This window comes from Phragmites australis, chromosome 18 (assembly GCF_958298935.1).
Source record: "Phragmites australis chromosome 18, lpPhrAust1.1, whole genome shotgun sequence".
NCBI lineage: Eukaryota > Viridiplantae > Streptophyta > Magnoliopsida > Poales > Poaceae > Phragmites > Phragmites australis.
Window position 1 is genome coordinate 22,022,480 of NC_084938.1, and position 25,596 is coordinate 22,048,075.

At 45.1% G+C, this 25,596-nt stretch overlaps 1 pseudogene; it reads left to right on the top strand.

Moving 5' to 3' along the window:
• Positions 1-5,000: 5,000 nt before the first annotated feature.
• Positions 5,001-7,286, top strand: LOC133898613 (zinc finger CCCH domain-containing protein 2-like; annotated as a pseudogene).
• The last annotated feature ends 18,310 nt before the right edge of the window (positions 7,287-25,596 follow it).

Below are 25,596 nucleotides of genomic sequence, written 5' to 3' on the forward strand. Positions count from 1 at the left end.
AAATGGCACCTCTGGGTGGCTGGCTGCATGGTCCTTCCTCAGTGTCTTGGCTGGGTGGTCTCCTGGTTGATAAACACGATATAATAAGTTAATCATAATAATAAAAATTATCTTTGAGAGTTATATTTACTACGCTTCGATCTAAAGTAGATGTCACTGTTAACTTTGTACGGTGTACGGCATATGCAACTTTAACCTTTATTCTTATTCGCCGTCCATATCTTGACAAGTGAGTAAGACAAAATGGGAGCTTAAGATTAAGTTCAATCGAAGATAACGGTACCGAAACCGCAATAATAACGTTTTAGAATGAAGGTTGTGCTAGGTACTACTAGCATATATAGGACTACTACGTGTGGACCTATGCCAATATCCTTTACCACGCGCTCGAACTTCTGTCATGAGGCATAATGTATAATTATTTTGGTGTTCACGTTCAGAAAAACCTGAGCTGTTGCTGTCATCGTGGCTAGTGCCGGAGTCCGAGCCGCTAGGGTTACGGGCCTTCCTCTTCTGGTCTCTCCTTCCTTTCAACGTCTTGAATTTGATGTGCTCCTCCTCACCCCCTTCTTCATCACTGGAGCAGATCAGAAATGGCGTCTCCCTGGTTCCGTTGCCCTTGCCTCCGTCTAGGGTGGTGAGGGTTGAGCTGCAGCTACCACCGGCGCCGCCGAGAACCCTCCCGCTCGCCTTGGTGTCCAGGAAGCACTTTCGGCAAGCAATGATGCGCCATAGGCGGTGCACCTCGTCAGTGTTGAGGGGCTTCTTTATGGTATAAGTCGCCGCCTGCAGCGTGCGGAACAGCTCATCTGCCTCGTCGCTAACGCTCTGGTGGTCCTGTGGGAGGACTGCATCTGCATGCACCCAAAGAAAATGATTCTGCTTGACTGCATGAGTCTGATGCGCACAATATATAGTACGTGTTTGATCTGCAGAGTGCTTACAGTAGAGGACGGGGATGCGAAGATCCGGCTCGATGATGGCCCGAAAGTCGAAGCCACAGTCAGCCACCTTCCGAGCATTGGTGTGGATGATGTCGGCACCTTTGAGTTTCTTACTGGTCAGGAGCTTCAGTTCAGACTTTGAGCTCTCGCATGTCGCCACTGCACAAAGAAGCAGGTGATGTGCAAGAAGGTGTATAATACCTATAAAGTTAGGGGGTAATAAGTGTGTTTGGATATAAAAGATAGAGAAAAATGAAATATTGATAGGAAAACATGCATAATCCAGCATATTTAACAATGTGTAGTAAAATAATAATATGAATAAAATATTTCTTAAAGAAACATCACCAAGATATTTAAAAATGGCGCAAAGAGAGCCATCGCGCGCAATTCGATTTGAATCTAAACTAGAGCAAGGTATAGAGGAAAAACCCATGATCTAGCCATATATTGTGCAAGAAAATATGAATAATCAACAATACAATCGCAAAAAGAAGCACATCGTAGTCACATGTTTTTTCTTAAAAAGGCATCACCGTGATATTTAAAAAATGGCGTGAAGAGAGCCAGCTCGCGCAATTCCATTTGAATCTCAACTAGAGCAACATATAGGGAAAAAAAATCCTATGATCTAGCCATATGTCGTGCAGGGAAACGTGAATAATCAATAATAAAACCACAAAAAGAAGCACATCATAGTCACATGTTATTTCTTAAAAAACAACACCGAGATATTTAAAAAATGGCGCGAAGAGAGCCGGCGCGCGCAATTTGATTTGAATCTCAACTAAAGCAACATGTAAGGAAAAAACCCCCATGTTCTAGTCATATATCATGCAACAAAACATAAAAAATCAACAATACAATTGCAAAAAGAAGCGCATCTTAGTCACATGTTATAGATCCACCAAGATCTACAAGATGAGTAATGACTATTGGGTGTGAGAGCACACTGAGTGCGCATAGCTAGCTAGGTTCAATCCCTAGCTAGATGGTGCTGCAAAATTTTCACATGTTGAGGAAGACATCAAATATTTACCCATTTTATTTAGATCTTAGATGGAAAGATGGAGGTCTTATGTATAGAGTTGTGCTTTTCTTAGATCTGTAAGATGAGTAATGACTATTGAGTGTGAAAGCAGATTTGATGAAAAAAACAACTATGTACATATAGAGCTAATCACACAGCACAACAACTGCAAATAGATCCCAAGCCCGAAAACTTTCCAAAGAAACACATCCCCAAACATATGAACCTTTAGTGCAGCTTTGATCTATATGTCATGCAAGAAGACATGAATAATCAACAATACAATCGCAAAAGGAAGCACATCGTAGTCACATGTTATAGATCCACCAAGATCTGCAAGATGAGTAATGATTGTTAGGTCTGAGAGCACACTGAGTGCGCATAGCCGATGGGGTTCAATCCCTAGCTAGACGGTGCTGCAAATTTTTCACCCATGCATGTTGAAGAAAATATCAAATATTTACCCATTTTATTTATATCTTAGATGGAAACATGGAGATCTTATGTATAGAGTTGTGCTTTTCTTAGATCTGCAAGATGAGTAATAATTATTAGGTGTGAAAACTGATCTGATAAAAAACACAACTCTATACATATAAAGTTGATCGCACAGCACAACAACTCAAATATATCTCAAGCCTGAAAACCTTCCAAACAAATACATTTCCAAACACATGATACTTTAGTGCACCTTTGATCTATGTGTCATGCAAGAAAACTTGAATAATCAACAATACAATAGCAAAAAGAAGCACATTGTAATCCCATGTTATAGATCCACCGAGATCTCATGATGAGTAATGATTATTGGGTGTGAGAGCACACTGAGTACACATAGCCGACCAGGTTCAACTTTATGCATATAGATCTAAGAAAAACACAACTTTATGCATATAGATCTAAGTAAAACACAACTTTATGCATATAGATCTAAGGAAAACACAACTTTATGCATATAGATCTAAGAAAAATATAACTCTATACTCTCGTGAACTGCAGGAATATAAGAATACACATCTAATGAAAAACACAACTCTGTACATATAGAGTTAATTACACAGCACAACAACTACAAATATATCTCAAACCCAAAAACTTTCCAAACAAACACATTCCCAAACACATAAACCTTTAGTGCACCTTTGAGGAAAACATGGGAGGCAAGTTCGTACATGACCCAAAAAAGGATTATGATAAAAGAACTTGCACAGAGAGCTCTACACTAAGCGCGCGCACACGCAGATCCAATGCTCAAAACTTGCCAACTCAAAAGCTCACAAGAGCGAAATGTACCTTTGAAGTTCTGGAGTGACAGCAGCATGGAAGCCGACTTCAGAAACCTCGCGTCGTCGTCGACGATCAAGGCCCGGATGCCGCTCGGGAAGGAGGAGGACATGTCGGGCTCCTTTTCGAGGCACTGCTCAGTACTCATTGACGAGTGACGAAACTGACGTGCTAAAGCTGTTGTGTGATCGAAGAGGGGAACTGTGCCGAATATTTATAGGCCGGAGAGGCCGGGCCGGTGTCGTCAGGGCGACCGACGAATGACGTCGTCACCTTCGACAGGCAAGAGTTGATCGAGACGGCCGGCACATGCCTCGGGATCTGCGCATTGTGACCCAAAGTTACCCGGGATTACGGTGGCACTTCTCGCTCAAAGTTGAAAAAGCTTCTACAGTTTTGGGTTCTTCCGTTACGTTTGCAATTCTGAGCAACATGCATGATCCGCACTTACCGTGAGCATCGTCTCTCTCTCTCTCTCTCTCTCCCTCTCTCTCCTGGGCACATCACTCGTATCTCTAGTGATCTGTCATTGTCTGGTTGCTCATATTCGAACTTGTTTGTCTGTTGCGAAAGGAAGCAGTCACCTGGACTCCGATCCAGTGCATCGATCTCTGGCTCCTCCCCTCCCCGGTTGACTCGAAACGTCTGTCACCCAGTACCTTTTTTCTTGGCAGAACCCAGTTCATGCATCCGCAGCCCCACAGTATGTGCAACTGTCATCGGACCGCGAGACTCTTGTGTCGCAAGCACAGCCATCGCAATAACTAGGGATGTGGTACAGATAATGTAACGGATGTAGGGGTGGTGAGAAGGTTGGAGATGACTAAGGAAATTATCGGCTACTGGTGACGCGGTTCAGACAACATAATGGATGTACAGATGATGGGAAGGTTGGAGATGACAAGAAACTATAAGCCGCAGGTGGCGCGGTAGAGACAACATAATGAATGTATAGATAGTGGAAAGACTAAAGTTGAGTAAGAAAACTGTCGTTCACAGGTGACGCGGTAGAGACAATGTAATATTGTACGAATGATAGGAAGGCTGGAGCTGGCTAAGGAAACTGTCGGCCATAGATGACGCAGTAGAGATAACGTAACGGATGTACGGACGATGAGAAGGTTAGAGCTGACTAAAGAAACTATCGGCTATATGTTGCGTGGTAGAGACAATAATAGACCTTGGTAAGGATGAAGATAACTAGTAATATGCAATTGTTTGGAGAGAGGAAACTCAAGGTGCAGTCAACTTCTATGGTTGACTATTGATGCGCTAAATCTATTCGGCAACATGGATATGCTTTTGTTACGCGTGGGAAATGGATATCCGATTATTTGTTTATCTGGAATGATATTCGAATTGTCCGATACATTTAGTCTTAGACTATTTGTTTAATATGGGATCTTATTGGACTTTCTGATCCGGTTTCCACCCTAGCTTCCATTCACAATTCCACTTTACCCCTAATTTCCAGCTAATGTAGGAGTATGTCAGTACCCATTCGCCAAAGGAAGGCAAAATTAGCAAGGCAAACAAGAACATCTGCAATCCATCAGCCTCAGAAAGAGTCCCGAATCAACTCTCCCCCCTTTCTGCATTGCATCATGTTCACCACTCGCTGCCAAGGCCGAGACAACATGCCAACATGTACACATCTTATTTTCAAAGACCCTGGGCCGTTGGGTGGTTGTGGCGAGGACAAGACGGGCATGCAGATGCAGTAGCCCCGCACCCTTGCGACCATGCAGACTGCATCCAACCAATTCTTTATGGTAACGGGAACCCATCACCGCACCGCTCGTAAGGGGAAAAAGTTCGTCTGCAACAAACTACAATAAAGAAAAAAAATGATTCTTAAAAATCACTTGAACTTGTAGATCCTATTCACAAAGAATGTTACACATGGAAAACCTACGAAGGTAAAGGCCAGAATCAAAGGCGATTTGGAAATATTACAAGTACGGGGACTCCCAAAAAAACTTTAGTATGACAATGAGATATAACTTTTTGGAACAAATAACTTGAGAAAGATCAAAATAGAAGCTTCATGTAACAAATGACAAATATACGTAGCAACTCTCTAAAGTATACACAACAGCACATAAAAGGAGTAAGGTATTTTAACAAAATTTGCAAACATTTGTAACAACCAAAATGACACTTACAACATCTATCTAAAGCACCCGCAACAACCGCGGATTGGAGAGGAGTGAGAAAACGTGGGTGACATGTAGAAGAGATGAGCACGCTAAATCCTGGTGTCGATCTCTGGTCACCAAAGAAAAAAAAACATTATAATGAGATCTAATTTATCTCCGCGCACTCCATCAGAGGCCGATGAAGACAGCGACATGGATTTTATTGCATGATTTTAGCTTTTTTATAGTGGGGTTTGGATCTAAATTATTAAGATTTAGTTTGGATCAATCTTAGCAGGATGAAAGATGAGCTCTTAAGTGAGATCCAGCTGCAGATGGCGCATATATATAAAATTTTCTTTAAAACCGAATGTATAACTCCCGTATAACCAAATGTATATGACTCAAACACTTTCGCCTAAATTTCTACAAAATCAGTCAAACTTCTCTCCCTGCAATCTTCATGAAGATTCATGGCGTGGCTACTGGGACTATCTTCTCTGCAAATGTGCTAGCGAGTTAGGATGGCTTAGGGCTCTGGTTAGGATTGCAGCTGAAAATACTCCATATGCTACTTTGATGTATGATTCCAGTATAACCATGTGTTTCAAGGCAGTCAATTCATATTCAACCCACGATTCAAGTATTTGAGTCATCCGATTCTTTAGTTGTCGTTGGAAGTTGTACGTCCAATAATGCTTGAGCTTATTAGCTTAGAGTTTCAAAGCTCCGGTGTATTTTGCCGTGCTTAGAGCTCTAGAGAAACTCGTCTAATAAAGACACGGTTATGGCAACAACTAATTAGAAAAACAGCTTACACCATCACCACTTAAACATAATTTATTAGAGCATCTTTCGTAATCAAATCTCTACTGTATAACATATAAGTTGATTTGTATGTCACTTTAACCCTGCGCCACCTTTGGTTCCCGCTAGACCTAATTAGTTGTTAAAACCAGACAAAACCTATTCAAAAACCTAATAAGAACCGAGAAGACCCAAACACAATCACTGCTCCTTACCCTCCCAACCACCCGGCCCCGCCGCCCTCGTCCTCCTCCCCAGATCGTCGCAAGGGAGGGTGCAAGCGCGGGGACGCCTGCGAGTTTGCGCACGGCTTCTTCGAGTGCTGGATCCACCCGGCGCGCTACCGCACCCAGCCTTGCAAGGATGGCACCACCTGTCGCCGCCGCGTCTGCTTCTTCGCCCACACCCCCGACCAGCTGCGCGTCCTCCCGCCTCAACAGTCCAGCCCGAGGAGTGCTGCCTCCTCGCCGTTGGCAGTCCTACGATGGCTCCTCGCTGCGGCGCCAGGCGTTCGACAGCTACCTCACCTAAGAGCATCATGCCCTCGTCGCCGACAAGCACCCTGATGTCGCCGCCTAAGTCGCCCCCGTCGGATTCCCCGCCATTGTCGCCGGACGGGGCCGCCGCCATCCGTCGAGGTTCCTGGCCCGGCGTGGGGTCCCCCGTGAACGACGTCCTCGCCTCGCTCCGTCAGCTCCGCCTCAGCAAGGCAAACTCGTCTCCTTCCGGCGGGTGGTCCGGCTACCCCGCCCCCGCTGTCGCCTTGGGATCGCCCACGGCTGGCGGGCTCTACAGCCTGCCATCCACCCTGAGGACTACGCCGACAAACATGTTCACCACCTCCGGCGTCATGGACAACTTAGAGACACTTGACGTTGGCTTTAGCAGTCACCAGGAGCCAGTACAGAGGGTGGAGTCGGGGAGAGCCCTCCGCGCGAAGGTATTCGAGCGCCTGAGCAGGGAAGACGCTGTATCTGGCGACGCCAGCGCTGCCACTGCCGGGGTCGGAGGCCCCGACGTCGGGTGGGTCTCCGATCTTATCAACTGAGGCGGCGGGTCGTTCGCGAAGTGACTTTTGCGAGTAGCAGGGTGGTCAATCAGAAGTGGTGCTAAGACCTAAAGAGATAAGGATCGCACCCAAAAGGCCAAAACGAAGACTTTTGTTGCTTCCGGTTTCTCCTAATTCCCTTGTACAGATCTATCTCCCTTGTGAATATTCTTGGTTGGTAGAAGGGATGGTGGAGGAAGGGGTGGATTTGTTTTGGGGCTCTTAAGGTAGCAGAAAATATCCAAAAATAGAAAATACAAGTGTACAAATGTATTGGGTGGTGGCTGTTTCCTCTGTGCATAGTGTGTGTGTGGAGGCGAAGCATGGCAGCTGATGGTGACCACCAAGGTGGAAGATGGCCGGATTTCCAGCGGGCATGGCGGCCGCCGGCGCTAGCTTCTTATTTCTGTGGTTCCTGGGTATCCTAGGTTAATGCTGTTTTAAGTTCGTCGTTTGTGCATTATGCATCGACTAGAGTACGTGCATTTCGTCGAATATCTAATTATAAGTATATGTATATATATATATATATGTATATATATATATATATGTATATATATATATATATATATATGTGTGTATAAAGAGTATATCATATATATATAGATATGTTGTGTGCATGTTTAATAATTGTAGATATTATAAAATTGAATCTGTGGTATTTAATATTTAAAAAATCTAGTAGGTATATATTAGAAAGGTCTTAATTGATTACCTAACTTGACTACGACGAGTTATGATATGGTACAAGATCCCTATATATAAGACGAGTAATCAGACCTCCAAGGGAGACTCTATTTTTTCATAGGAGGACAACTCATCTACATCTCGACGCAAACACTAGAGCCAGAGGAGGACAACTCATCTACATCTCGACGCAAACACTAGAGCCACAGGAGATACTCGATGACTTACTCATTAGTCTAGTTTAGATCTCATCTACTCATTTATCTGATTTTTCTTGGTGGACAAGATGAAGAATTTTCTATCGACTACGGCAAGATAGGATGTGGTACAAGACCCCTATATATAAGACGGGGACCCAGACCCCCGAGGGAGACTCTATTTTTCCGGAGGAGGACAACTCATCTGCATCTCAGCACAAGCATTAGGGCCACAGGAGATACTCGGTGACTTCCTCATTAGTCTAGTTTAGATCTCATCTACTCCTTGTAATAGATCTAGACACCTTGCTTGTACTCGAGTAAATACAGATACATCATCGACCACATATGACGTATGATATTACTACAATTAGAGGCCCAAACCTATATACATCGCGTGTGCCTCGTCTCCTGTTTGATTCCTGAATCACAAAAACAACCACGTTATTCTTACGTACATATTATCAAGGAAAAACCCTCGACAATTGGCGCGCCAGGTAGGGATCTTCTGTTTTTCAGGATCAACTATGTCTTGAGTGCACATACGCACCGGATTCTCCGACACCAGCTTCTACGGCCGCTTCGAGTCACCAGCGATCGCTTTCGAATTGCCCCCGGCCGGATCGAAGATCACGTTCGGAATTATGATTTTCCGCTGGGACGATCAGGGTGGACTGATCCACACCGGTATTCTCGAGTTCAGCCCATTGGAGGCATACCACAAGGTGGGACACTTTGAATGGGATTCCAAGGAGCCCAATGTTCTATAGTTCATGGACACCAACAGCGACACGAGTGGTGATGACAGCTCCATCGACAGCCAGAACAACCGAACAGATCGATTCATTTTTATGGCTGGAGGAACTGGGGTCCCACTCGCCGATCCGATGGTGGTAGATCCAAAAGCCATGGTGAATAATGGCACCGAAATCCTCAAGGATCTAGTTAGTGGTCGCCAACGCCGGCAATGCTGGAGATATACCGCCGAAGACATCTGCAGCTGGAGCTCTATACGCTCCTAATGCCATCAATCATTGATGAACTGCAGGAGGACCGACGCCTCCTGGTCTTCAACGACTACTTTCAGTGGGCACACCTCCACTAGCACCGGTCCCGAGATTGAGGGACGAACTCCCTCAGGGCAGCCATCACGAGGCTTCACCGGCTCGACCGCAACCAAGCCTTGGCAGTGGCATTTTTAGCACTCCAGATGCTAATGTCCAGGGAGCTCATCTGATCCTTAGATCCCTTCTGAAATTGGATTTGATGAATCTTTTAACCCCTATGGTTAATCAGGTCAGTACCCTACTCGATGCGGCTTAGATCCAAGTTGCTCGAGCAAACAATCATAGCGCCTCTAGGCCCCCAACCGGCAAGGTGCTGGTTTGAGGAGCCACGAATGCAGACGCTCTCAAGTAGAAGGGTTGGAAGTAGGCAGCTCAAGAGATCGACACCGAGTACAACCCTGCAGGTCGAACTGCAGCTGCCCTATCCACGAGCGTAGGAATCAAGGAGACCAAAGGAACCTCATCCCTCACAACAGACATGATTTGCAGGAGGTTATCAACAACAATTGTGAGGAGCGCCGTGAGGATGATTGATGCTACAATGATCGCAGATCTCTAGGATGGAACAGTCGATGTGACTCCCTTGTTCGAAGGGACAGGCATGACAGTCCTTCTCTTCCGTCTCCTGAGGAATTCAACGGAGGTTGTGAAGCCTTTGTCCCAGAGCTTTGCTCGATGCGGTGGCCCACGAAGTTCAAGACGGGCCTGATCCAAAAGTACAACGGGAAGATCAACCCCAATGAGTGGTTACATATCTATACCACAATTATCCGTGCAGCGAGTGGAAATAACAAGGTAATGACCAATTACCTGCTAACCACGCTTGATGGACCGACTAGGTCATGGCTGTTGAACCTGCCTCCCAACTTGATCCAATCATAAGACGAGTTGAAGGTTAGTTCATAGCTAACTTCTAGGGTACTTTCGAGCTCCCAGGAATGGAGAATGATCTCCATCAACTGAATCAAGGAAAGGATGAATCCTTTCGAGGTTTCATCCGACAATTTAGTGGCAGACGAAACACAATCTCGAAAATTTCTGACGAATCGTTCATCATCACCTTCAAGAGGGGCGTCAAGAACACAGATCTAGTAGGGAAGCTTGCTACCCGAAAGATCCAGACGGTTAAGGAGCTCTTTGAGTTGGCTGATAAATTTGTAAAAAAAGCCGAAGCTCAGGCACATGCCAAAAACCCTCAGCCTGGCAAGGACAATCCTGAGTCCTCGAAGAACGAGGGGAAGAACGGCAAGCCTAGTGACAAGCGCAAGGGTCTGGACACAACCGTAGCCACGGTTGATAGGAGCAAGTCACGCAACACCAGGGACAGTAAAGGCCTGAATCGAAATGGCAAGAAGTGTTGCCCCGTTCATCAGACCAATCAGCATGACTTTGACGAATGCTACATCCTCAAAAAGAAGGTAGAAGAAAAGCTCAAAGCCGCTGTTGTTGAGCACCACGGTAAACAGACTAAGCTAGATGCTAAAGGTGATGAGTCCGAATTCCATGAGCCTGACCAAAGTTTGGCACACATCTTCAGAGGATCCACCGCGTATGAGTCAAAAAGACAATACAAGGCAGTCGAACGAGAGGTCAACCTGGTCTCACCGGGCCTACTTAGCACCTCAAGTGGTCAGAAGTTCCGATTACCTTCAACTAAGTCGACCATCCTCCTTCATTCCTGGTCGATATCCAGTTGTAGTACAACCAACTATCATCAACATCAAAGTTTCTCGAGCACTGGTTGATGGGGGTAGTTTGCTTAACCTCATCTTTGCTAAGACTTTAGATAAGATGGGGATTGAGAGGTCGGAGCTCAAGAAGGGAGTCGAGGCTTCCGTGGCATAACTCCTAATTCATCGACGATGTCCCTTGGTCAGATCGAGTTGCCAGTCACGTTTGGCACGCCTAACAACTTCCGCACAGAGAAACTTACCTTCAACGTCGCGGATTTTGAGATAGCATACAATGTGATTCTAGGCTGCCCAATAATGGGTAAGTTCATGACTGTCGTGTACTATATGTACCAGAAATTTAAGATCCCGGGCCCTAAAGGGGTCATAACTGTCAAAGTAGATCAACGAGCGTCAGCCAAGTGCGACAAGCAGAGCCTAGATATGGTTGAATACTTTAGTCGGTCGTCAATTACTTCAAAATATGTGAAGTCCAAGCACCAGAAGTATCAAGCCACTAGTAACTCCAATCTTGTAAGCCTTGCTGGCACAAGGAAGAGACCAACAATGGCGCCAAGGACAAAAGAACTGATGGTGATGTCAAGGCAGTACCCCTCGACCCATCTGAACTAGCCAAGACGATCAAAGTTGGGGCTAATCTCGACCCCAAATAGGTACTCGAGTTTGTTGCTTTCCTCCAAGTGAACCAAGATGTATTTGCATGGCAACCATTTGATATGTCCGGGGTCCCTAGGGAAGTAATCGAGCATCTACTAGCTGTTAAATCTGGCACCAAATATGTGGTATAGAAGCAGTGAAGATATGCTGAGGATAGGAAGCTAGGTATCCAGGATGATGTTGACAAACTCCTAAAGGCAGACTTTATTCGAGAAGTTCATCATCCTACGTGACTCACAAATCCTGTCCTCGTCAAGAAGGCTAATGACATGTGGAGAATGTGTGTCGACTTCATCGACCTCAACAAAGCTTACCCCAAGGATCATTTTCCTCTCCCGCACATTGGTCGGAAAAGCTTTATTCAAGGGATTATATTGGCTGATTGCCCTCTAGGATGCTTCCGAGGTGATCAAAAAGTACTAGAGTTGCTAATTTTTTAGAAGGCAGATCACTCGACTGGCCTAAGCTCTGCAATTTCTCTTTCTTAGCCTTTCTCCGTCTAGGGCTTGGGAACTGTTCCTAAGGGCCCAAGACGGTTACAAGTTCCTATTCGTGGCTATCGACAAATTCACTAAGTGGATTGAGCTGAACCCATTAGGAAGATAATCGTAGAAGCGGGTAAGAAATTCATGAGGATCATAATTACCCAATTCGGAATTCCGCATCGGATAATTATAGATAATGGTAGACAATTCAAAAGCAGGACCTTTATTGCATTCAATGAAGAATTTGGCATTAAAACTTGTTTCGCCTTTGTAGCTCACCCCTAGAGCAACGGTCAGATTGAGCGTGCCAATGGTATAGTCTTGTAGGGCCTCAAAACTCGGGTTTTTGATAGGCTGAAGGTCTACTCAAAATGATATGTGAAAGAGCTTCCCTCAGTATTATGGGTCGTTCGTATCTTGATTAACAGGACCACCGGTGAAACTCCATTCTTTTTAGTCTATGGGGCAGAAGCAGTGCTCCCGACTGAATTGCAGCTTGGATCACCTCGAGTGGAAAACTACTTGAAGGAGGGGCATGAGCAGAGTTACGAGTAGACGACATTAATTTACTCGAGGAGTTTTATGATCGAGCATTCATTCGAGCGGCTAAATATCAACAAGCGTTGCGTAGATATCATAGTCGAAAAGTCCAGCCCAGGTGACTCGCTACTGGAGATCTTGTCCTACGAAAGGTGTAGAAACAGGCCCGTCGCCATAAGTTATTACCTAAGTGAGAAGGACCCTATATAGTGGTTGAAGTTACTTGACCTGGATCAATACGGTTATCTACTCCAAACGGTGAGATACTCGAGAACTCGCGGCATATCGATCAACTCCGATAATTCCATTCATAGATAAGGTAAGTTATAGGTAAGTCGATTACATTTGATCAGATTAACTAACCTATTACATCCACTTGACCTATGTGGCAAATTGTGAAGATCCATCACCTCTAAGAGATCAGAAGCGTGTGGATCCCTATTCGCCCTTGGACAAATCGAGAAACTTTATGTATTCTTCCCTGGGATGGCAGCTAATAACTCTGGGAATCGAACGCCGGCCAGCATAAGGGCCAGGAAAAATGGCCAATGCGAAGACCCTACTAGAACTGTTGATCGGCGCCGACAAGCCTGACGGATCCTCTTCGGGTCACGGAGGCGATCTGGCGGTTGTCGACGGAAGAGATGACCGCACTTTCTCTGCCGCCGGGGGCTCGAGAGCTTCATCGCCGAAAGCTTCGTCAATAACTTGGTTGATGATCTCGTTAGGATCACCATCGGCTTCATCCCTCTCCCGTGTCATTCGCATCACTCGCCATGCGGCATAAGCGGTAATGAAGCGCTTCATCCGTCGGGAGAGGGGCCGGCCATCCCTAGGTGATTCTTCATGCTCTCTTCCTCTAGGATCCTCACTCGATTCCTCCTCATCAGAATAAATGACGATAAGGTTGGGTGGAACCATGGTGAGAGGCTTCGAGGAGAGAATTACCTCTCCCCTAGTTTCAGAGTTCGACTAAGGAGACGACGGTGGAATGGAAGGCCATGGCTTCAAGCTCTACAAGTTCTATCAGGCAAGGCAAAGGAAGAAAGGGAGGAGACGGAATGAAGATAAATGGCCTTAGGTCCCCTCTATTTATAGCTGTGGAAATATGTCGTACTATGTAAACGGAAACGTCAAGATCCGAAACGATAACGTGTTTGAGAACGTCTCGGTTGCGCTGCGCGCCCAGTGGAAATCGAGGCATCGTGAGAGTGTTATGACTTGTCTAATCTCTACAAAGACGAATGGATGGTCATTATGACACGTCAAATCAAAGGTTGCGGTGAAAACGAGTACGAATGGGAGTGGGTTTTTAATGCTCGCCTACCCGTCCGCTCGAGTTTACTTGCTGACTATAGCATAGTTGTAACCCAAAGCTCGACGGTTAAGGCCATCGAGTTTATGGTTGAGAACAGTGTATTGATGCTTAAGCTCTACTCTCCACTCGATTTCCACATCGAGCAGAGAGTCGGGGGCTACATCACGCATTTTTTATACTTACGCTCTACTCTCCACTCGATTATCGCATCGAGCGTAGAGTTGGGGGCTACATCATACTTTTTTTATGCTTTTGTTTCACTTTTTGTCTTTGGTTATCATGTCATTCAGAAGGCTAGGAGTTACATCGTATAATATTAACGCTTATACTCCACTATCTACTCGAATCCAGTCATTAAGTAAGAGACAGGGGCCAAGTCAAGTATGGCGCATATGATCTACTCTCTGTTTCGATTATCACATCAAACATATAGTCGGGGGCTACATCTCGTACTTTTGATGCTAGGGTTTTACTCTTCGTTTTGTTCAGTTATCGAGTAGAAAGTTGAGGGCTACGCTAAATTCCTTCAATGGTACATGTATGGTCTTTCTTACTCTTTACTCAAGAATTTTTCTCCTCGACTAGAGAGTTAGGTGCTACATAATAATACCATATTCTTTTGTAAGTATTTTTGCAAAAGTTTATCTGGCTTTGCGTTGATCATATTGGATAGAACCAACAGAGGCATGTGTTGGGTCGATGATGGACAATTACACCTCATAAGGCATAACAGCACCGAGATTATCAAACATCTCACGCCTAACGGCCAACAAAGGTTCTGAAAGTCCTAGTCGATCTCGTGTGTGCTCTCTGACGAGTTCTTATTTGTATGATTGATCAAATGCGCAAATCAGTAAAAAATTGTAAGAGTCCATCATGTGGTTTGTTTCTAGTTTTATACTAGTCTTTTCCTTATTCCTTTTTTGGCTGCCTCGAGTAATTACTTGAGGGTCATGCATTTAATGGCTTGCTTAGTTGAGATTTCAGGAACTAGCAGATATCCGATAAGTGATCTTCGAGGATAATAATAACACTTGCTAATCAGTTTTGCATCTACTTATGCTAACTCTATTTCATCGATAAGGAAATAGCAGGCGGCAGCATATTAGACAAGCAAAATAATAGTAGTGTTTACAGACATCCCTAGAGTACGGATCAAATATAAATGTTTCGAGTCTCGCACCACAGACCATCAACTAGAAGAACTATCTTCACTTTTGCCGTCGGAGAGGTTAAGCCCCAAAGACTCGATGAAAGCAGGAAACAGAGGTTCGACGCTTTCCATAATTTTTGCTGCCTCCTCTACAGGGCATCCGAAACCTACTGTCACCATTGAAGTGTCGAGATGGTGATCATAGCTATTGAGGAGACCAAACATTGTTTTGGCATTGAAGGAGGCCGACTAGGTCATGTGGTCGAGGGTCTGCTCCTCTAGCTCTTGGAGCGCTATAACCGCAGCATCTCGATCAGCCTCTGATTTCTTTGAAATATCAGCCATTGCATCCCGATCGGCTTCCGCCTTCTTCAAAGCATCAACCATGGCTTTTTGGTTAATTCTGGCCTGCTTTAGTTCACCTTGGAGTTTTTCCATATATTTGTCCTTGTTCTTGATGGTTTTTGATTGCTCGTTAATGAGGGCATTGTTGTCCTTAATTACAGACTTGAGAACTGGAAAGAATAGACATCGATCAGTTAGTAGTTACTCAATGAACGAATCACTTGCTGGTGGTCAAGGGGAGTACTAACATTCGATTCTTGCCAAGCGAGAGGCGAGCTCCGCATCCTTTTCCATTTGGCACTTGTTTTGGTCGACTTCTAGATACCGAGCTTGGCAGCAACTACCTAGGCGCTTGTAGCCTTAATGAGGTCCTCCAGAGCCGCAAAAGGATCTTCCGTGAGGCCGATGCTAGTACTTCAGTCTTGTTGGTTTGTAGGCTTGACCTAGAAACATCCACTGAGGTTTTGGAATAATTGTGGAGGTTGAAGGCGGGGCAATGTTTGAGTCGCTTGTGATATGCTCTTTTGACTTCTCCAGAAGTGGCAAACTATGATGAACAAGATCAAGAATGGAGCAAAAAGCTACAAGCCACCACAAATACTCAGATCTAACCTTTTGTTGACTAGGATAAGCGCATTGACTTTTGACTTTTACTTCTTGATTATTTTCCTCCTCAGCGTATTGGCAGAAGGATTCGATTCTGTTGGAGGGATGGTCGAGGGGTCCGATGAGGCCAAAGTGGCCATTGCCTGTAAGAAATCAGCTAACAACCACGCATAATCCTGAGTTTATCAAGTAAATTCTTAAAAACAATGACCAATTAAAGGACGATAACTCGGGAGGAGTTACCCCTTTGGTTGAGTCATCGGGCGTGACAGTCTCTCAGGATGGTGGTTGCGAGGATGCACCAGATATCCCCTGAAAAGACCATCCATGTAGACCCGGCATTAGCAGGCATTTGCTTGATAATAGAAAAATTATCGATTACTAAAAAATCTGGTTTCAGTACCAGAGGACTTCTTTGCTTGTGCATGAGGGATTTTAGGTCATACAATGGATCAAACGACGAGGACAATCTCTTTGGTTGGTAAGACCCTTCAGCTTCTCAAGTGACGGTTCCTTCCCCTTGTCGCTAGCACCTGAAGAAGCGTCATCAAGATCAAGGACCTCATTTATGAGGATATGCTCTTGATGGAATAATGGATCATGTGATAAAAAATGAGAAGTCAGATCCAGCCAATAACAAACATTCATGTCTTCCTACTTAAGGAGTTCCCACCTCCGGTCGAGGATTCACAAGGGAGTAGGGCAGAATGTAACACTCAGATGCTTCGTCAAAGAAGAGTTTGTTTAGATGAACAGTAACTTCTTGAGGAGATAGAGCTGTGGAAATGAGAAAAATCATTCGAAAGAACTTGACTGCAATAACAAATGCAACAAAGTGCTAATTAATTCTTACATTTGGTCACATCCCTAAAACCATCTTTGACTCCACTGTCTTCCCAGACCAAATGTTCCCACGCATTCAAGGGGCTCAACCTCCAACTGATAAAATCCGTGGCCACATGCCATCCAATTAGGCCAGATTGGTTGAGCGTGTCGATTCGATTAGCATAGTAGGAGGTGTGTCTGGTCTCGTGGTGTTTCTTCGTCCAAGATGGGACTTGACGGGGAAGAAGGCCTCTATAGACTAACGGAACATGACCAGATTAGGATTGGAGATATAAAACCAAAGTTTTTTCTGATCTCTTGACTCGGAGAAAATCAGGGGAACTGGGATGTAGGAATTCTTCATTCCGTTTCTCAATTGAAAACCACATACCGCGACACTTTTATTCTCCTTAAACCTTTTCATCTCGTAAAAGTATTGGAACAAATTTAAACTTGGCTCAATGCCGAGAAAGGCTTTGCAGAGATGAACAAAAGCACTAAGCATGGTGATGGAGTTCGGGTTTAGGTGGTGAAGCTCGATTTGGTACCAATCGACTACATTCAAGAAGAACTTGGACGGAGGGACATTGAACCCACAATGAAAAAACAATTCAAAAACCACAAATTCATGATCAACTTTGCAGGTTGGGAACTCCTCATCGGATGCAGGCCTCCATTCAACCAGATCGTGAAGGGACACTATTCCTTCAGCCTCAAGCTCCTTCAGCCTCGATTCTTGCATCAGGGAGGCTGACCTTGTCTCAGTCAGGAGCTCTATCTCGTCAAGCTGCTTGGGCGAGGCATCGGTGGACTTCACGTCGGACTCCTCCTCCGGCGAGGAGGGAGCAGGGTTTTTCAAAGGAGAACCGGAATCCATGGTTTCCCGATGGTGGTGAGTGTATGAGCGGAGAAAGATGGAGGCTTGTGCGAAAAGACTGGCGATGAGGGCAATGAATGACTGCTATAGTTCCGGCTAATGCATTTAAATAGCCCAAAACTTATTGTCTTTCGGCAATCACTCCCGTCTCTGTGATGCCTCAATCGGCGTGAAAGGTGGAGTGGCGATATCGTGCGAATCTCTGCACACCCATCCAACTTATGCAAGACATTAAATGCGCCTATACCCATTTGTTCAAATTTCAAAAGGTTTTTTAATTCTACTTGAAATCTGGTGTTGACTAATCGATCTTTTATCCTTTCTTGAGCTTCGAGTGCGGTTAATAGCAGGGCGCTTATCCCAATTGTGTTTGTACTCGATACTCGGAATAGGATCCATTCTTACTCGATTCTCTCGACTGCAAGCTTGAACCACCTTACTCGACTAGGTTTAGACTTGGCAGTACTTGAGTGGAAAATTGCAGAAACCCTTCCTCCCGAGCAGAGTTAGGAGCTACTATCGAATATCTAACTATAAGGTATATACGCATAAAGAGTATACCATATACGGATAAGATATGACGTGTGCATGCTACGAATTTCAAACATTCCTATTTCAAAAGGTCATTCCTTCCTTGCCCTCATCCGTATGACGTGTGCATGCTACCATGATCTGCTTTCCATTAAGTGTCATGTGGATTCTACCAATTTCAGCATTCCTATTTCAAAAGTAATTTGATTTGGATGCAACAACTAACTGAACTAAGGTGATCTTCTCCTAAAGAAGTGAACTGCTTATATTATGTTTGATGCATGGATAAACTGCAGCACAAATTATGTTTGATGCATGGATAAACTGCCTTGCTGCCATGATCGCACTTTTGTATCACTTTGCATTTTCGCTTGTATTTGATGAAATATTATTGCTTTTCAATTCAATGTATACTGATTTTTAGCCTGGCATTGGGCATTTTTATGATAACTTAGCAAGTAAGCCTGGCATAGGGCATTCTTATCACATTACTTTTTTCTTATTCGCTTTCAGATTTGATATTGCACCCAATCTGACATCGTTAGAAGATGATGTTGTTGGAGCTCGCCTAATCTCTCATGCTGGCAGTCTTTCAAATCTTGCCCACTGCCCTACATCCACTCTTCAAATACTTGGTGCTGAGAAGGCACTTTTCAGGTTGCCAAGTTAACATCTTATGATTTCCTTGTGTTTCTATAATTTTAAGTCAGCTTTGGAAGTAGTTTATCTTTTAAACTGATCATATAAAGTCATTTTACGCTTCTCCATTGTCCACAAGAGCGTTGAAAACTCGCGGGAACACAGCGAAGTATGGCCTTATATTCCACTCCTTTATTGGCCGTGCGTCAACCAAGAACAAGGGCAGAATGGCTCGGTACCCGGCAAACAAATTCTCAATTGCAGAACGCATTGATTGTTACTCAGGTTAGTTGCAGGGAGCTCTATTACCAGACTCAATTATGCTCATTCTAAGAGCATCCTCTGATTGTTTTCCACTGTATATTTTGACTTCGGAGTCAAGTACCTCTGTCTTCGGGTAAAAATTGCGTGAGCAAGTTGAGAGATTGGACTTCTGACAAGGGTGTTGCACCTCGTAAAACCTGGATGTGATGAAAGCTGCTATTGACAGTACGGTAAATGGTACCTCAAAGGATGATGATGGTAAGGATTGGCTAATTCCATCTGTCAGAAACCCAAGCTCTTGTTGTTTTAATATCCTCCAGAGGAACACATTACTGATTCCATTTATGGTGCAATAATATTTACACTGTTCAATGTGCGCAGATGATGAGAAGGTCGATGCATCTGCCAAGAAAAGCAAGAAAAAGAAGTTCAACGCTGAGGCGGAGGCTGATGCAATGGATCTGGATAAGCCCTCCAACGTTGCTGATGGAGAAGCTGAGCCTGGAATCGAGAAGAAGAAGAAGAAGCATAAGCTAGAGGAACCACAGGAGCCGGAAAATGGCCCTGCACATGCCAATGGTGATGCTGAAGAGAATGGAACTCCCAAGTAGAAGAAAAAGAACCGTGAAATTTCAGAGGACACCGAACCTAAGGCGGCCACTGAGTATGGCCGATCAATTCGCCACCAAAAGCACTCCGCCATTATCAAAAGAACAGAGATATATATCTTGTAAGTGCTAGATAATGGAGATATGTAACTTCGAAAAAGAACAGATGACATTTCAGAGCAGACGTGAGAGAAAAGGATATTTGCACACTGTTTTTTATTCCCGCGATATCAGCGCAGCGGTTAAAGAAAGGAAATTGTTGTTGTTTATTATGCGTGCGGTTTAAGGAAAGGAAACTGTTTGTTATGACATTTCCAAGCGTTTTGTTTATTTTTTAGAAAAGAAAAGTTTTATTATAACTCTTATATCAAACTAATACAACTACATAAAAGTTTACCTTCCGTCTATAAAAAAGATACGTACAATCACAAATCAAAAAATTGCTATACGCTACATAGAATAACATAAAACAAATTATAACTAGATTGAAGCAGATCTCCGTGGCTGAGTTTATTAATCTTAGTCTTTGATACGTAATTTAGACTGTCATCTAAATTAAGTAAATGCTCCCTCACCATCTGCTCCATTCGTGCATACGTTTGTTTATTATGCATGGACGTAACAAACTATATTTACAATACCCTTCCTTCCATCATCTCGAGTCCAAGCTCTGCTGTGGTGTGCTGCCTCCAGCCCTCCTTTTGCTGATACCATGCAGCACAGCTGCCAAGTCAAAGCCACGCGACGGTGTTATGTCCTTTTTAGATACTCGACGAGGGTAGACAAAGAGGTGAGGCTGATAGACATGGACATATGCAAATGGGCTTGTAGCCCAATGGTAAAGCTCGATGGAGCCTTATCTGTTGCCGCGGGTTCGAATCTCGGCGTTTGCATGCGGGAGCGCTGCCCCTTCGTGACACGTTCGTATTCCTGATGGGTACCCCGTAGCGTCCCAGTTGGGAGTGTAGGTCTCGTTCGTGAAAAAAAAAATGTAGATCTCATTCGTGAAAAAAAAAATGGATACTGCATACAAAACAACGTATCTGATGTTGTGCAAGAATGCGTTAGGCGCATCACGGATCGCCCTATCCTGGTGCCTCTGTATGGACGGGGGAACTCCGGCCTCGGTTCGTCCCGAGGGGGCTGTGGGCGTCCGTTCTCCGTCGACATTGGAGTTCATCCAAGCTGCGCGGATGGCGAGCTTCTCGGTTGATGAAATTATCCGAGCGGAGGAAGGGGTCGACGACGGCGCCGAAACCATCTCAGCGCTCAGATGAATCCGGCTGCCGTCGGGCCAATCCGCCAACAGCGCCACACCGACCAAGACGACAAGATGATGAGCATCCCCGAGGCTACCATGACTCAGATGGCCGAGGTACCTCCGTGGCAGCCAGCGTCTGGGCACGCTCAAAATCAAGTCGGCTGTGGGAGGAGAAAGGGCTGGCTAATGAGGCCCTGGAAAGGCCCCTGCCCAAAGCACGGCCTCCTCCAGTGATTGCCTTGGGCTATTTCCTGCTGACCGACCAGCGATGGCCGGCAATGTCTGGTCAAGAGAACAGGGAGGGGTCATTGGAGGTGCCCAACCATGATTGTCAATCCGGTGAGATTTGTGCAAACAACCAGGGCGGCGTCAATGATTCAGCTGTTTCCATATTTGAAGATGCACACAGGTCACCACGAGGAAGAAGTTGGAAGGATTTATGGGGCAATCTGGGAAAGGCAGGTCATCAATCACAGCCTCAACCCATTGCAAGATCTCTCGTCCCCCCCCCCCCCCGAGCGCCAAGATCATCCCCCATCTCGGCCAATTTCGTCAGGCCCCTCCTATTCCCAAGTTCTCATGGCGGGGTGCGGTGATGAAACCAATCCCAATGCTGTGGGCGGCCAGAATGCGGGTGGAGGCTCGTCGGGCGGCGCAGGCCGGATGCGTTTGGCAAAGGAGGCGTACATAGAACGCTCCCTCGACACAATCCTGCGCATATCGGCCGGAACCCTGCTCCACCAAGGCCGGCACCGGTCTTCCAATCTCTGGCTTCAGCCAGCGCGGCGGGCGTCCTCGGAGGGGTCGGTGGACACGCCGGACCTGGAGCCTCTCACAGCGATCCTTTTACCTTTGGTGCTGCGAACCCCTCAAGGCGAACATCCGGTTCCGGTCATCGCCTTGGTCATCGGCAAGCTGGTCGCGTGCATGGACATGGCAAGCCATCTGTCACTCTTGCACTGATGTCGGCAAGCAATGCAATATCGCAACATCTCCCTTTGGTGTCTACGAAGGACACTATAGATGGTGCTACGAAGATAGAAAAAACCATACAGGTGCAAAACCAAGGGGCATTCTTCGGAGCAGTGTGACGTTGAGCTTTATTGTGTAATCTGGGACAAGAAGGACTCTCATTTATCGGCCAAGTGTCCGATTATGAGACTACCAAAGCCTAATGCGACCCTCTTCGGTTTGGGCGGGGATAAATTGGGCTTCTTCCAATTCCAGAATTCGGGATAGAAAAGAGTAGAACACCATGTGACACTCACGGCTCTTAGTTTCGGAGGTACTCTTTCGGCTGAGGTTATTCAGTTAGAACTCCGACAATTTATCCGTTCTGATTGGAATTGGGAGGCAATTTCTTGAGGAGCGGATGGCTTCCTTGTGGTTTTTATCATGGTAGAGGAGCTTTGCAGGATGGTCAATGTGGAATTCCATCTTAAGGCATATGGTGTAACTCTCTCTTTTGGAGAATGGTTGCCGACTGACGTACCATCCCAACACTACCATATCGAAAAAGTTTAGGTTCACGTATCCAGAATCCTACCAACCTACCGGCACTACCTAGCCATATGGGCATCGATATGTCTTGTTGCGATGGCTTTGATGGATTTTAAGCTATTGCCGGTTAAAACAGACAGTCTTTGGTCTAGATGGCTATGAAATAACATTCTCCCTGGAGAACTCGAACTTCATTGCTGATGAAGCTCGAGCACACCTCTGATGCGTGAGGATAACAATTTTGAAGATGATGATTTACTTGATGATGAGGATCAGCTCAATGTGCCTGATGAACAGTCCAAGAAAAAGGCAAAAAATATCTCGATATCCTTGGACAACAAAAAACAAAGTGCCACTCCTACGCAGGCTGACAACTTATCTTCGCTGAAGCTTTCATCAAACCTTCTTGGGGCTGCTGGGGTCTCTTCAACGCTGGAGCCAGCTGCTGCACCGCGCTGGATTGCAGTCACTCCCCTCAATCCCATGAGGGAGGCTTGTGAGAAAGTGGCAAGGGCGACGCCACGGTCTCTGTTGGCCTCCTCGCCAGCTTCGAGGATGGGTCCGCACCAAGTCTCGGCAGATCCTGCCTTCGGCCCGGAGGACGGCGGATCGGCTGGCACGGCTACGGAGACACCGCAACCCCAGAAGACGTCAGCTCCGGCGGAGTTCCGCATAATACCGTGTGGAAGCCCAACTCCAACTCTCCATGGTACCTCGACAAGCGCAGCCCTCGGCTCGGCGTCCGGCGGCCCGACTAGCGCGGCAACAATGCCCGGCGGGAGGGGTGTCCCAGCCACGGTGTCTAGATGCCAAGCCGCTGGAGGTCAGGAAAAGGAGGATGGGGCCAACGCTTCTGTGCTGATTTCGGCCAGCACAACCGCATCGGCGGTGGCTCCGGTTGAATCGGCCGATCACGAAGGTGTACTCGCAGCAGAGTGAAACCAGCTGCTCTCTCCCGCTGCCATACCACTGAACGCTCGTACCGAGCCCTCCACGGTCGCTTCCAAGACGGATACAGTAAAAATCTGGATACAGCTGCACCATTCTCCAACAAATCCTCTCTCACACCAACGACCTCCTGCAGCCATGGGCCAATGATGACCTCCGAGTTCGCTATCAACAAAGCGTCTGTCAATTCCACACCACCAGCCACATATACGCCAGGTACACCAAACAATTCGAGCCCATCATGATCACATTTAAACTCTAGTTGCATTCTGTCAAATATCGGACAATTAGGTGTCTCGATGGGTAACAACGATAAGGAAATTGAAGTCTCAATCAATGCAATCAGACACATGGTTGGTGATAAAGATAGAGTTCAATCAAAGGAAATAAAATTAAGCAACAAAATCAGTAAAAAAGAATCTTGTGGGAATAACACAGTAAACACTAGTGAGGAGGAATCCTCTCCTTTCCCACTTAGTTAATGAGATCACAAAGGATGGCATGGATAAGGTAGACCTTGGACCCTTAATCAACCACCTTAAAGCTACACCTCGAAAGTTCAAGTCACAATTCTTCAAAAAAAAAAGAGGAGGCCACCATAAGCGGTCACTGCAAAAGGGCAAGAAAATAAAAAATCCAACTAGTTCCTCATAAAATGTGTCTTATGGAATAGCATAGGTCTCGGTGACTTGACTAAATATTGGTACATCTCTTAATGTGTTCATGATAATAAATTGGATTTCATCACTGTGCTTGAGACTTAGAAAAGTGAGGTAGAAAGCGGCCTTCTTAACTGACTTTCTAGAAGTTTGAAACTATCATGGCATTGCTTACCACCCTAGGCCTGGATGGCTTCCCAGCCGAATTCTACCAAACTTTCTAGGACATCATAAAAAATGATCTGATGGTAATGTTCTATGAATTGCACTCTAAAAATGTACCACTACATAGCCTTCATTTCCGGGATTTACACTCATACCAAAATTAAAAGACGCTTGCCAAATACAGCAATATAGACCAACCAATATGTCTGCTGAACATAAGCTTCAAAATCTTCACAAAGGTGGCCACTAATTGTGTAAATGGTGTTACGGACTAAAGAATCCAGCCAACATAAACTGCGCTTACGTGTGGCCTAAACATCCTAGAAGGAGTGGTCATATTACATGAGACTATACTCGAACTCCATCGGAAAAAAGTGAGCGAGTTACTTCTTAAAATAGACTTTGAGAAAGCATACGACAAAGTGATGTGGCCTTTCTTGCTACAGACCCTACGTATGAAAGGATTCTTGCCTAAATGATGTTCATAGGTAGAGACTTTTATTACTAGGGAAGTGTAGCAGTAAAATTCAATGAAAATACCGATAGGTTTTTTTCCAAACAAAAAAAGACTTATGACAAGGGGACCCACTCTCTCCAATTCTGTTCAATATTATCGCAGACATGTTAGCAGTCTTAATCGAGAGAGCCAAAAGCGTCGATCAAATCATAGGAATTGTGCCCCATCTTGTAAATAATGGGTTTTCAATTCTTCAATATGCCCATGACAGAATCCTCTTTATGGATCATGATCTCAAAAAAGCAAAAAACTTAAAGCTATTGTTATGTGCATTTGAACGGCTCTTTGGTCTAAAAATAAACTTTCCCAAAAGTGAAATGTTCTTTTTTGGCATGGCAAAGGAGCATGTCGACCAGTATACGGAGATTTTTTGGATGCGCTAAGGGTGAATTACCATTGCGTTATCTAGGGATTCCGATACATTATCGTAAACTAAGAAATTCGTACTAGAAAGCAATAGAGGAACATTTTGAAAAAAGACTGAGCAGCTAGAAGAGCAAATACTTAACTATAGGGGCAAACTCGTCCTTCTTAACTCGGTTCTGAGTAGCCTACATGTATATATGTTGTCCTTCTTCTTAATTCCAAAAGGGATTCTATAAAGACTTGACTACTTTTGATCCAAATTTTACTAGTAAAGTGATAGCCAGAAGAAAAAAAATACCTCTTGATGAAATAAAAGGTCCTGTGCCAACCCAAACAACAAGGGGGATTAGGGATTCTGCACCTGGATATTCAAATATTTCTCTTCTCTGCAAATGGCTATTAAAACATTGACCGAAGGGGGAGGAGGGGGGGGGGGGGC